Consider the following 11,032-nt stretch of genomic DNA (forward strand, 5'->3'; position numbering starts at 1 on the left):
ACACTAATTCCGGAAAAAAACAGCAAAGGTTTTAGTTTTTCATTACTTAAATGAATGTACAAAATGGTTTTTGTATTGAAAGTCCCTATAGCCCAAGTGTAACATTTTAATGTTCTATAATTAATTAAGGTTTTTAGTTGGGATAAAAAAGTCAGTGTCACGAGCGGTATTCGAACCCACGATCTTCGGCTTGATACGCTTCTGCTCTACCACTTGAACTATCGTGGCCTCCATCCACTCGGACACCAACTTCCCATCCTAACCGCACCTTTTGAATTTTCCCTCCTTTTTTATCTCAACTAAAAACCTTAAGTAATTATAATATATTAATTGGTCAAGCGGATCACGAAATTAGTGAATTTAATGATTTAAAATGAAGTATACTTCACTAAAGCTCTCCGGGGCCATTTCATTTGTCGTCGAGAATCCAATCCGATTACACGACATTTGAAAAATGGCAAAAAGGAGGGAAAATTCAAAAGGTGCGGTTGAGATGGGAAGTTGATGTCCGAGTGGATCGAGGTCACGATATGCTCAAGTGGTAGAGCAGCGGCGTATCTAGCCGAAGATCGTGTGTTCGAATCCCGCTCGTGCCATTGACTTTTTTATCTCAACTAAAAACCTTAATTAATTATAATATATTAATTGATCAAGCGGACCACGAAATTAGTGAATTTTAATGTACTTTGAAACAAGAGAAATTTGGCATAACATACATTTTTATTTTTCGAAAAACATATTTAAATAACGTGTAGTGAGTAGTGACCGTTAGTCGATAATTATTCAGAAATCGTGAGATGGGTCTGGTGTGATGTAGGTTTCAGAAAAACATTTTCTTTATCGTGCCAACGTTTCCATCTTTATGGAGATCATCTTCAGGGCTCAATAAAGATCGAAACTTTGGCACGATAAAGAAAACGTTTTTCTGAAACCTACATCACACCAGACCCCATCTCACGATTTCTGAATAATATTTAAATAACATTTAACAACTTAAACAATGCTTTTATTTGCTATAAGGTCTTAAAATATTAAATAAGTGGAGTGTTTTTATCGTTTTATGTTTAAATGATTTGCATAATGCTTTTTTATATATTTAAATAAGTACTAGAACAGTTTGATATATCCAGGAATATTTATGACTATTTTTGATATGAAAAATGTATTCAAGCTTTATGTGTAGGATAATAAAATTTTAAAAAATTTTATTTTCACACGAAAAAATAATGCGAGTTGAGAACACCTCTGGAAAGAATCTGATTCTGAAGATGTTAAGACAGGCGATTTAATTTTTTATTCTCTCTGAGGTAAACTTGTCGGAAAAAATATTGAAAATTTTTCTGATTTAACTACCCAAGAATTTTCATGTTGATCTAAAATCCATCTCTGCAACTAAATCGACTTTCAAATTTTTATACAAAACAGCTTTTTTTTACTTAAAAAAATTAAAACACTTTCCCTCCTTACTCTTTCGTACAGAATCGAATTCATCTTTACTATCTTTTCTATATCATGCCTTAGACAAAAAAGGTACTTCAAATCAATTTTGCAGCTTACAAATAGCTCCCTAACGAAATTCTTATCACACATCGTAAACTTCCCAAACATAATACCAACCTATTAATTTGGTTTCAGTTCATACTACAACGCCGTGCAGCAAGGGTATTAAGTCGTATATACCATCTTCTCCATCTTCCCTGCTGATATTTTTTTCTTCACCTAAACCGATTACCTATGATCCTACCTGACCAATAAGTATTGTCTAAAGTGTTAGATGTAAAGAGCACTTTTTTACTCACGAATAATATGGTCGTTGGATGATCTGGATGAAAAAAATTAAATTGTGACCGTCCAATCATTCGACTTATTTTAATATCATCATCAGAGCAAACTCTTCTTAAATATGTCTACAAATTGATAAAATTAAGGTCAGTCGTTGATAATGGTGGGAATGAGTCGTGCTTAAAGCATTTGAAACTCTATATTAAAAACTTAATTTTATCAAATTGTAGAAATCTTAAAGATTGTTTTGCTCTGATTTTTGATCTTAAAATAGGTCAAGGTTCAGTACGTAGTAATTCAATTTATTGAAAATACCGAGACCCAGATTATTCGCCAATACGTATTACTAAATCAACAAGGTGCAGATATTTTTTCTAACTTCCTTATCGGAGTAGCGCAAGGAAGCATCCTAGGCCCATAGTAGGGGCCTAGGATGCTCCTTGCGCTACTCCGATAACGAAGTTAGAAAAAGCATCTGCACCTTGTTGACTACTAAATCGACTTTTAAATTTTTTCACAAAACAGCTTTTTTTTACTTAAAAAAAATTTAAAAAAACCTTCCTTCCTTTCTCTTTCAATAGTCAACAAGGTGAAAATATTTTTTCTAACTTCCTTATCGGAGTAGGGCAAGGAAGCATCCTAGGCCCTATACTATATACAATATTCACTGCCGATATCTACACGAATATTCACCAGAAAAGAGTGCATTGTAAATGTTTAAAATATTTTTCTTACCGATAAACTGGGAAAATATAAATTTAAAAAATTTACAATTTCTTTCTTTGCGTTAAACGGTACTGGATAAAACAGGAAAATCAACTTTTTCATAAATTTACTTTCATATTTTTGCTGATACAGTTCAAAGTATTGTGCAAAACTTGTAATTATTTATGAAAATAAAATATCTATATATTACAATTTCATCATATAGGCGGATTTTATTAGGCCCAAATGTTTCCAACCAAAAACAAAATATTTAAGATTTTAAAAAAATATACATATATGACAAATAAAAGGTGCTTTGAAGTTATTATTAATAATAGAAAAAAGAAACACCATTTTTAATTACACAAGCTCAGCGAGTAATACCTGAACGACTTTTACCAACGTCGAGGGGGAGGACTTCCCGGTCCGTTTAATATTCCCGAACGGGTCACATTTTTAAGACTTCATTTCTTTTTAAGGGTTCTTAGCCCTTTTTTGTCCTGGAGACGGAGATTTTTAAGATTTCCCTTCGAGATCCGGGTTATAAAGAGGAGCCGGGACCCTCTGCGGGTCTACTCCCTTCATTTGTAACCTTTTATTGCTCAACCCGGCGCACCTACATTTAACAGCTTTTCCATGTCATAACAGTTGCATTAATGTTTTACCTTGAATGAGCTACGGTTTTAGCTATAATTAGGACAATATTTTTTGTTTAACAAATTTACAAGTTTTACGAGGGTTAAGAATATAGAAATTGTTTTAGAACTTTAAAATTTTTTAGTACTTAAAAAAGATATATGGTTGATATTTGATGATCTACATTGTTTATGTCATGTTGAATCTCTCTCTTTTTTTCTCTCTCTCTCACTCTCTCTTTCTCTCTCTCTCTCCACCACTCCCTCTCTTTCTCTCCTACCCTCTCTCTATCCCCATTCTCTCTCTTTCTCTCTCTCCTATTCACTCTTTTTTTCTCTCTCTCTCTCAATTTATCTCTCACTCTCCCTTTCTCTCTCTCGACCACTCTCTCATTCTCTCTCTCTCTCTCTCTCTCTCTCTCTCCAACACTGTCTCTCTCTCACTCTCTCTTTCTCTCTCTCTCCATCACTCCTTTTCTTTCTCTCCTACCCTCTCTCTATCCCAATTCTCTCTCTCCTATTCTCTCTTTTTTTCTCTCTCTCTCTCAATTTATCTCTCACTCTCTCGTTCTTTCTCTCGACCACTCTCTCACTCTCTCTCTCTCTCTCTCTCTCTCTCTCTCTCTCTCTCTCTCCAACACTCTCTCTCTCTCTCTCTCTCTCTCTCTCTCCTACCCTCTCTCTATCCCCATTCTCTCTCTTTCTCTTTTTCTCTTTCTCTCGGTCTCACTCTCTCTCTTTTTTTCTCACTCACGCACTTATTCTATGGTTTTATGGAAGTCAATAACTGTTTTTTATTTCGGACTTAACTCGTCCTCTCCTCAGCGACACCTTCCCGTTGTTTGATAGAATGTCATATATTAAATTGTAACTGAACTACATATATAAACGATATACAATGAAAAGTGTACAACTAGAATAACAAATTAAATTTTAAACGTTAACGTCCTATTCTCTCTTTTTTTTCTCTCTCTCTCTCACTTTATCTCTCACTCTGTCTTTCTCTTCCTCGACCACTCTCTCATTCCCTCTCTCTCTCTCTCTTTATCTCTCTCTCTCTTTCTCCAACTCTCTCTCACTGTTTCTCCCTTTCTCTCCATCCAATTCTCTCTCTTTTGCACTCTCAAACTCTCTCTCTCGTTCTTTCTCCCACTGTTTCTCTCTTTCTCTTTCCCTCCAATTCTCTCTTTTTTTCTATCTCAAACTCTCTTTCTTTCTCTCTCCCACTGATCCTCTCTTTCTTTCTCTCTCAAATTTTCTCTTTCTCTCTCTCTCCCCACTCCCTTTTTCTTTCTCTCTCGCTTCTCCAAACTCTCTCTGTTTCTTTCTTTCTCTCTCTCTGTCACCCACTATCACTTTCTCTCTCTCTCTCTGTCACCCTCACTCACTTTCTCTCTTTCCTTCTCACTCGTTCTCTCTCTCTCTCTGTCGCCCACTATCACTTTCTCTCTCTCTCTCTGTCACCCTCACTCACTTTCTCTCTTTCCCTCTCACTCGTTCTCCCACTATCACTTTCTCTCTCTCTCTCTGTCACCCTCACTCACTTTCTCTCTTTCCCTCTCACTCGTTCTCTCTCTCTCTCCAACTCTCTCTCCTTCTCTCTCCTACTGTTTCTCTCTTTCTCTCTCCCTCCAATTATCTCTCTCTCACAATCTTTCTCCCTCCCACTCCCTTTTTCTTTCTCTCTCGCTTTTCCAACCTCTCTCTCTCTCTTTCTTTCCTTCTCTCTCTGACACCCACTATCTCTTTCTCTCTCTCTCTCTCACTCTCTTTCTCTCTTTCTTTCTCTATCACCTTCTCTCACTTTCTCTCTCACTCCCACTCCCTTTTTCTCTTTCTCTCTCTCTCTCTCTCTCTCTCTCTCTCTCTCTCTTTCGAACTCTCTCTCACTCTTTCTATCTCCCTCTCTCTCTCTCTCTCTCTCTCTCTCTCTCTCTCGCTTTCTTTCTCAGTATATTATGTTAATATTCACAGAGAGGCAAAAAAAAGTGGTCATCCTTAACATTTTTAATTATCTCTTAGACAATCCTCCTTATACAACTTGCAACAATATTTGGTCCGTTTTAAAGGATTAGAGTTAACTAAAACATAAAATATCCGACTTACGTTTACAATTGGATTTTGTAAATAAATCTTGAATAGTAAACCTATTCTTCGTTCGTTTTTCCATAACAACTCTAAATTCGTGACTGCTGGATTTTTTGATGTTAGACAATTTTTTCGTTTCATAATTGTTTGAATGATGGTTTTAAGTGAAAGAGATGTGGCTGGAATCATAATCGTTGAAAGGTGGAAGAAGTCAGACGTATGTGGTAAGGGTGTTAACATTTCCGGAACATCTGTCCGAATGGTCTTCCATTGAAGATAATGCAGGTTTGTGTGGTGTTAGTGACCGTTAGTTAATGATTATTTAGAGATGGTGAGATGCGGTACGGTGTGGTGTAGGTTTCAGAAAAACATTTTCTTTATCGTCCCAACGTTTCGATCTTTATTGAGATCATCTTCAGGGCTCAGTGATTGTTTTCCGTGTAGATGGTCATTATCGGGCATCGAGTTGACAGTCATTTGCAGAGTTTGGGAAGCCAGGGCCATACCATATATTTTTCATGAAAAATATCCCGTTCAGAACAAAAAATAAAAATTATAGGGATTAACGAGCGTGGCCGCTTTATTTTTCCTCTCATTTTATGTACATATATATTTCTGAATAAAACATAATTAACGTATTTCTTTTTTAATGATATGTACAATGGATTTGTGTCATGATAGGTAAAATTTTACCCTATGTTAACTCAATTTCACGAAATTAGTTAACGATTTAACGAGCGTAATGTTATACATAATAAACATTAACCCATAATAATATTTGGTCCGGTTTTCCTTTTAGTGAAATATGATACAATAGAATGCATATTCTAATAACAAACATCTTACGTTGCAGGAGATTCATTTGAGAAAACGAAGTTAGGCCCTAGGTTTATAGTTTATACAAAGCTGTTATTGTTTATAATGTTTTAGCTGGCCGAGTTATTATCGATAAGACTAATAATACAGACAATTGATAAAGGATTCAAATTTTGTTGTGATAATTGCTTAAAAAAATAAGGTTTTTCTTTTGTAATATAGAGTATCTATTATTTGTGGTTTTAAGGAATGGCATGTGATAAGATAAAATCCCTTGCTCCGATTTAATATTTGCGTTTAACAGCTCGTCGCTGTTTTAATTTGCCTCCTTATTTCAAATCTCATCGGCTGCTGTAAAAATCGTCGAATTAGCATGCAATACGAGGAAAACATATCTGATCCAGTAACAATTCAATATCCCATCGGAAATTGGAATTGTTCGTTGACGTCGGCCTTGTTCACTCTCTCCGTTTGTTTTTCATTAGGCTGTGATATCATTTGGATCGCTGGCTAGCGTGAGCAAACCTAGTTTATCTCGGTAATCGACTCGGAAGATATTTCTACAGTTGGAAAATAATCTTCGTTTCGAGTTCACAACATTTTTAAAAAATTCACTAGTTTTCGTGGTCGGCTTGACAAATTAATATCTTTCAATTAATTAAGGTTTTTAGTTGAGATAAAAAAATCAATGTCACGAGCGGTATTCGGTTTGAAAACTGGCAAAAAGGAAGGGAAATTCAAAAGGTGGGTTTGAGATGGGAAGTTATTGTCCGAGTGGATCGAAGTCACGATAGCTCAAGTGGTAGAGTAGCGGCGTATGCAGCCGAAGGTCGTGGGTTCGAATCCCGCTCGTGACACTGACTTTTTTTATCTCAACTAAAAACTTTAATTAATTGAAAGCTTTTTAAAAAACATTTTGCCTGATACAATAGATAACCATTATAAAAACGGTCTTTTGGCATGTGTAAAAAGTCCCAATTTTGTTCTGAGTTTCAACAAACATCCTGGAAAAGTCTAAAGATTGGACCCACTAGAAGTTTGTACATTGTCACCGATTTTGTAGCAAATGATACATATAAAGGAGATAAAGAGAAAATTATAGATAAAAAAGAAAAAACGAAAAATGGTAGATATGTAAAAAGGGAAAACGAAAAGTAGTAGATATATAAGAAGAGAAAGAAAAGTGATAAACTAGAATAATAATAGAAAATGATTTAGAAATAAAATAAACGATAAGGAGAAATTCATGGATTAAAAAAGAGAGAACAATGAAGTTATTAGTAGAAAAAATAAAAGGGAAAGTGATGTATGATAAATAGAGAAAAAGAAAATAATAGGTTAAAAAAGAGACAAAGAAAAAGTTAAGAAAAAAGAAAGAGAATATGTTAAAGTAATATTTTGAACTAGATTAAGAGAAACGGGTCGATAGATAGAAAGAGAAATAGAAAGTGATACATAAAATAAAGATAAAGAGAAAATATTATATAAATGAAACAAAAATGGTATACATACGGAAAGAAAAAGCGAAAGTAACAACAGTAAAAGAAAGTGATAGAAAAAGAGAGTAAATAGATAGAAAAAGAGCGTGTAATGTAATAGGAAGGTTAGAGAAAAAGAAAATAATCGAATAAAAAGAAAATATCAGATAGAAAATTGGAGAAAGCGAAAATGAAGCATAGAAAATAAGACAGATAATGAAAGTTGTAAAGAGGAAAAATAAAGAAAGGGGAAGGAAAAAATAAAACGTAATGAAAGAGAAAGTGATGGATAGGAAAACATAATGAATGAACAATTAGTACACAGAAAAAGAGAAAAAGAAAGTAATGGAAATGCTGATGGAAAATAGAGTGTGAAGCGTAGAAAAAAAAGATAAAAAAATGCGATAGATAAGCGAAAGTGTGATGGAGAATGTTTTAAATAAAAAAAGAAAGAACGAGAAAGTGATGAATAAAACACATAAAAGAGAGTGTTAGTAAAAAAACGGAAAAAAGAGAAAGTTATAGGTAAAACGGTTGAAAAATGTAAATAGAAATAGGGGAAAAACCGAAAGAAGAGAAATATAGAACGAAAGGTGAGGGAGAGTGTGAGAGAGAGAGAGAGAGAGTGAGAAAGAGTGAGCGAGGGATGGAGAGAAAAAAGGGAACGAAAGAGGGAAAGAGATAATTGATGTGCATTATTATATAATATTAAAAATAATAACATGGAGCACAAGTGTAAAGTTAAAGAATTTAAACAAAGTCAAATATGTTTACATTACCAAAACAGCCTGTATGTAAAAAACTGAATTAAATATAGTATATAATCCGAATACCATAAATTTATTTTAGTAATTAATTATTTAATATTAGGATTGTAATATATAGAAAAAACATATTTACAATAATCCTTTTTTTAACTTATTGACTTAATCGTTGCCTAATGCTCGATGTACATACAATAATATAAATTATTTTAACTACAAATTTTACTAAAATGGACACGATGAATTTGACGTTGAGTCGTATTGACAGATTGTAAATGGGGATTATGTTTATATGTATAAGAGGAAGAATTATAATGACGGAACCCCTAACGGATTTCAGTGGAAAGCAGCATAGGTAGGCCATAGTAAATCTGCGAGACAGGTAGATAAAGGTGGATCTAGGCTGCCTTTCCTTCCCATCCATAAATCACCAGGCACTCAGGATCACTGGCGATATGTTCATGACGGAATAGCCTGCCCATCGCCCTGAGATAATACATCGTCCAACAAGAGGTCATAGCCGCCCTGAGACTATTAACCGTGATGTATGGATCCGTCCGCGACCTCTTAGACCCCAATCTGTTAATTGATGAGAAGGGCCCAAAGGATATAAGCTGCCCTCGTGGGTTTTTCTTTTTTCTTCCCGTGAGTCCTTTTCAGAAACTAAAACTATTCAATTTTATTGCCTAAACAAACAAGTAGGTTTTTCCAAATATATATTTCAAATAAAAAGAAAGATACTTTTTTTATTTTTAGTAGCTTTAAGAAATGTTACTTTCCAAGTATTGCACCATTACGTTCTATTTCTAATTTTCAAGGGTTTTTGGTTGTGATTTTGATTTTGATTTCATAAAGTTTCAAAAAGCAATTTCTTCCAAAAATGGTGATATATTAGAAATAAAGAGCCAACAACCAAAAAGCCTTGAAAACTTGAAATAGAACGTAATGGTGCAATACTTGGAAAGTAACATTTCTTGAAGCTACTAAAAATAAAAAAAGTATCTTTCTTTTTATTTGAAATATATATTTGGAATATCATCTCTTATAGCTACTAAACGTAAAAAAAATGTATACCTAGCCATTTATTTGAAAAAGAAAAAAAATAGTTTTTTAAATAAAAGGAAAGACATATATATATATATATATTTGGTAGCTGTAAGAAACCTTGCCGTTTGTTTGAAAAAGAAAAAAAATTTTTTTTCAATAAAATAAAGGTACTTTTTTTATATTTAGTAGCTGTAAGAAATGACAGTTTCGAAGTATTGCACCATTACGTTCTATTACTAATTTTTAAGGGTTTTTGATTTTGATTTCATAAACTCCCAAATGCAATTTCTTCCAGAAATTTTGATATATTAGAAATAAAGAGCCAACAACCAAAAAACCTTGGAAATTAAAAATAGAACGTAATGGTGCAATACTTCAAAACTATCATTTCTTACGGCTACTAAACATAAAAAATATATATCTTGCCTTTTATTTGAAAAAGAAAAAAAATTAAATAAAAAAAAGATACTTTTGTATATTTAGTAGCTATAAGAAATGGCAGTTTGGAATTATTACACCATTGCGTTCTATTTCTAATTTTCAACAATTTTTGATTGTGGATTTTGATTTTGATTTCATAAAGTTCCAAAAAACAATTCCTTCCAAAAATTTTGATATATCCAACAACCGGAAAGCCTTGAAAATAAGAAATAGAACGTAATGGTGCAATACTTCAAAACCATCGTTTTTTTACATCTACAAAATATAAAAAAATATATACCTTGCATTTTATTTTACAAAGAAAAAAAATTTTAATAAAAAGAAAGATACTTTTTTTATGTTTAGTAGCTGTAAGAAATGACAGTTAGGAAGTATTACACCATTGCGTTCTGTTTCTAATGTTCAAGAATTTTTGATTTTGGAGTTTCATTTTGATTTTATAAAGTCCGAAAAAAAATGTCTTCCAAAAATTTTGATATATTAGAAATAAAGATCCTACAACCAGAAAGCCTTGAAAATAAAAAATAGAACGTAATGGTGCAATACGTCAAAACCATCGTTTTTTACATCCACAAAATATAAAAAAAATATATACCTCGCCTTTTATTTGAAAAAGACAAAAATAATTTTTTTTTAAGTAAAAGGAAAGATATATTTTTTTATATTTAGTAGCTGTAAGAAATGACAGTTTCGAAGTTTAACACCATTACGTTCTATTTCTAATTTCAAGGGTTTTTGGTTGGGGATTTTGATTTTGAATTCATGAACTCCCAAATGCAATATCTTCCAGAAATTTTGATATATTAGTAATAAAGATGCAACAACCAAAAAACCTTGAAAATTAAAAATAGAACGTAATGGTGCAATACTTCAAAACTATCATCTCTTATAGTTACCAAATATAAAAAAATATATACCTTGCCATTTATTTGAAAAAAAGAAAAGAAAAGTTTTTTAAATAAAAGGAAAGATATATACATCTTTTATATTTAGTAGCTGTAAGAAACCTTGCCGTTTGTTTGAAAAAAGAAAAAAAAAATTTTTCAATAAAATAAAGGTATTTTTTTTATATTTAGTAGCTCTAAGAAATGACCGTTTCGAAGTATTGCACCATTTCGTTCTATTACTAATTTTCAAGGGTTTTTGGTTGTGGATTTTGATTTTGATTTCATAAACTCCCAAATGCAATTTCTTCCAGAAATTTTGATATATTAGAAATAATGTTCCAACAACCAAAAAACCTTGAACATAAGAAATAAAAAGTAATGGTGCAATA

General features: G+C 32.8%; 1 non-coding gene across 1 annotated transcript; it reads left to right on the forward strand.

The window, feature by feature from the left end:
* Nucleotides 1–6,810: 6,810 nt before the first annotated feature.
* On the forward strand, nt 6,811–6,883 carry Trnah-aug. Its single transcript has one exon. It is a non-coding gene; the product is annotated as a tRNA-His (tRNA).
* The last annotated feature ends 4,149 nt before the right edge of the window (nt 6,884–11,032 follow it).

The sequence above is a fragment of the Cimex lectularius genome, unplaced genomic scaffold (assembly GCF_000648675.2).
Source record: "Cimex lectularius strain Harlan isolate CLEC.00 unplaced genomic scaffold, Clec_2.1 scaffold495, whole genome shotgun sequence".
In the NCBI taxonomy this organism is placed as follows: Eukaryota; Metazoa; Arthropoda; class Insecta; order Hemiptera; family Cimicidae; genus Cimex; species Cimex lectularius.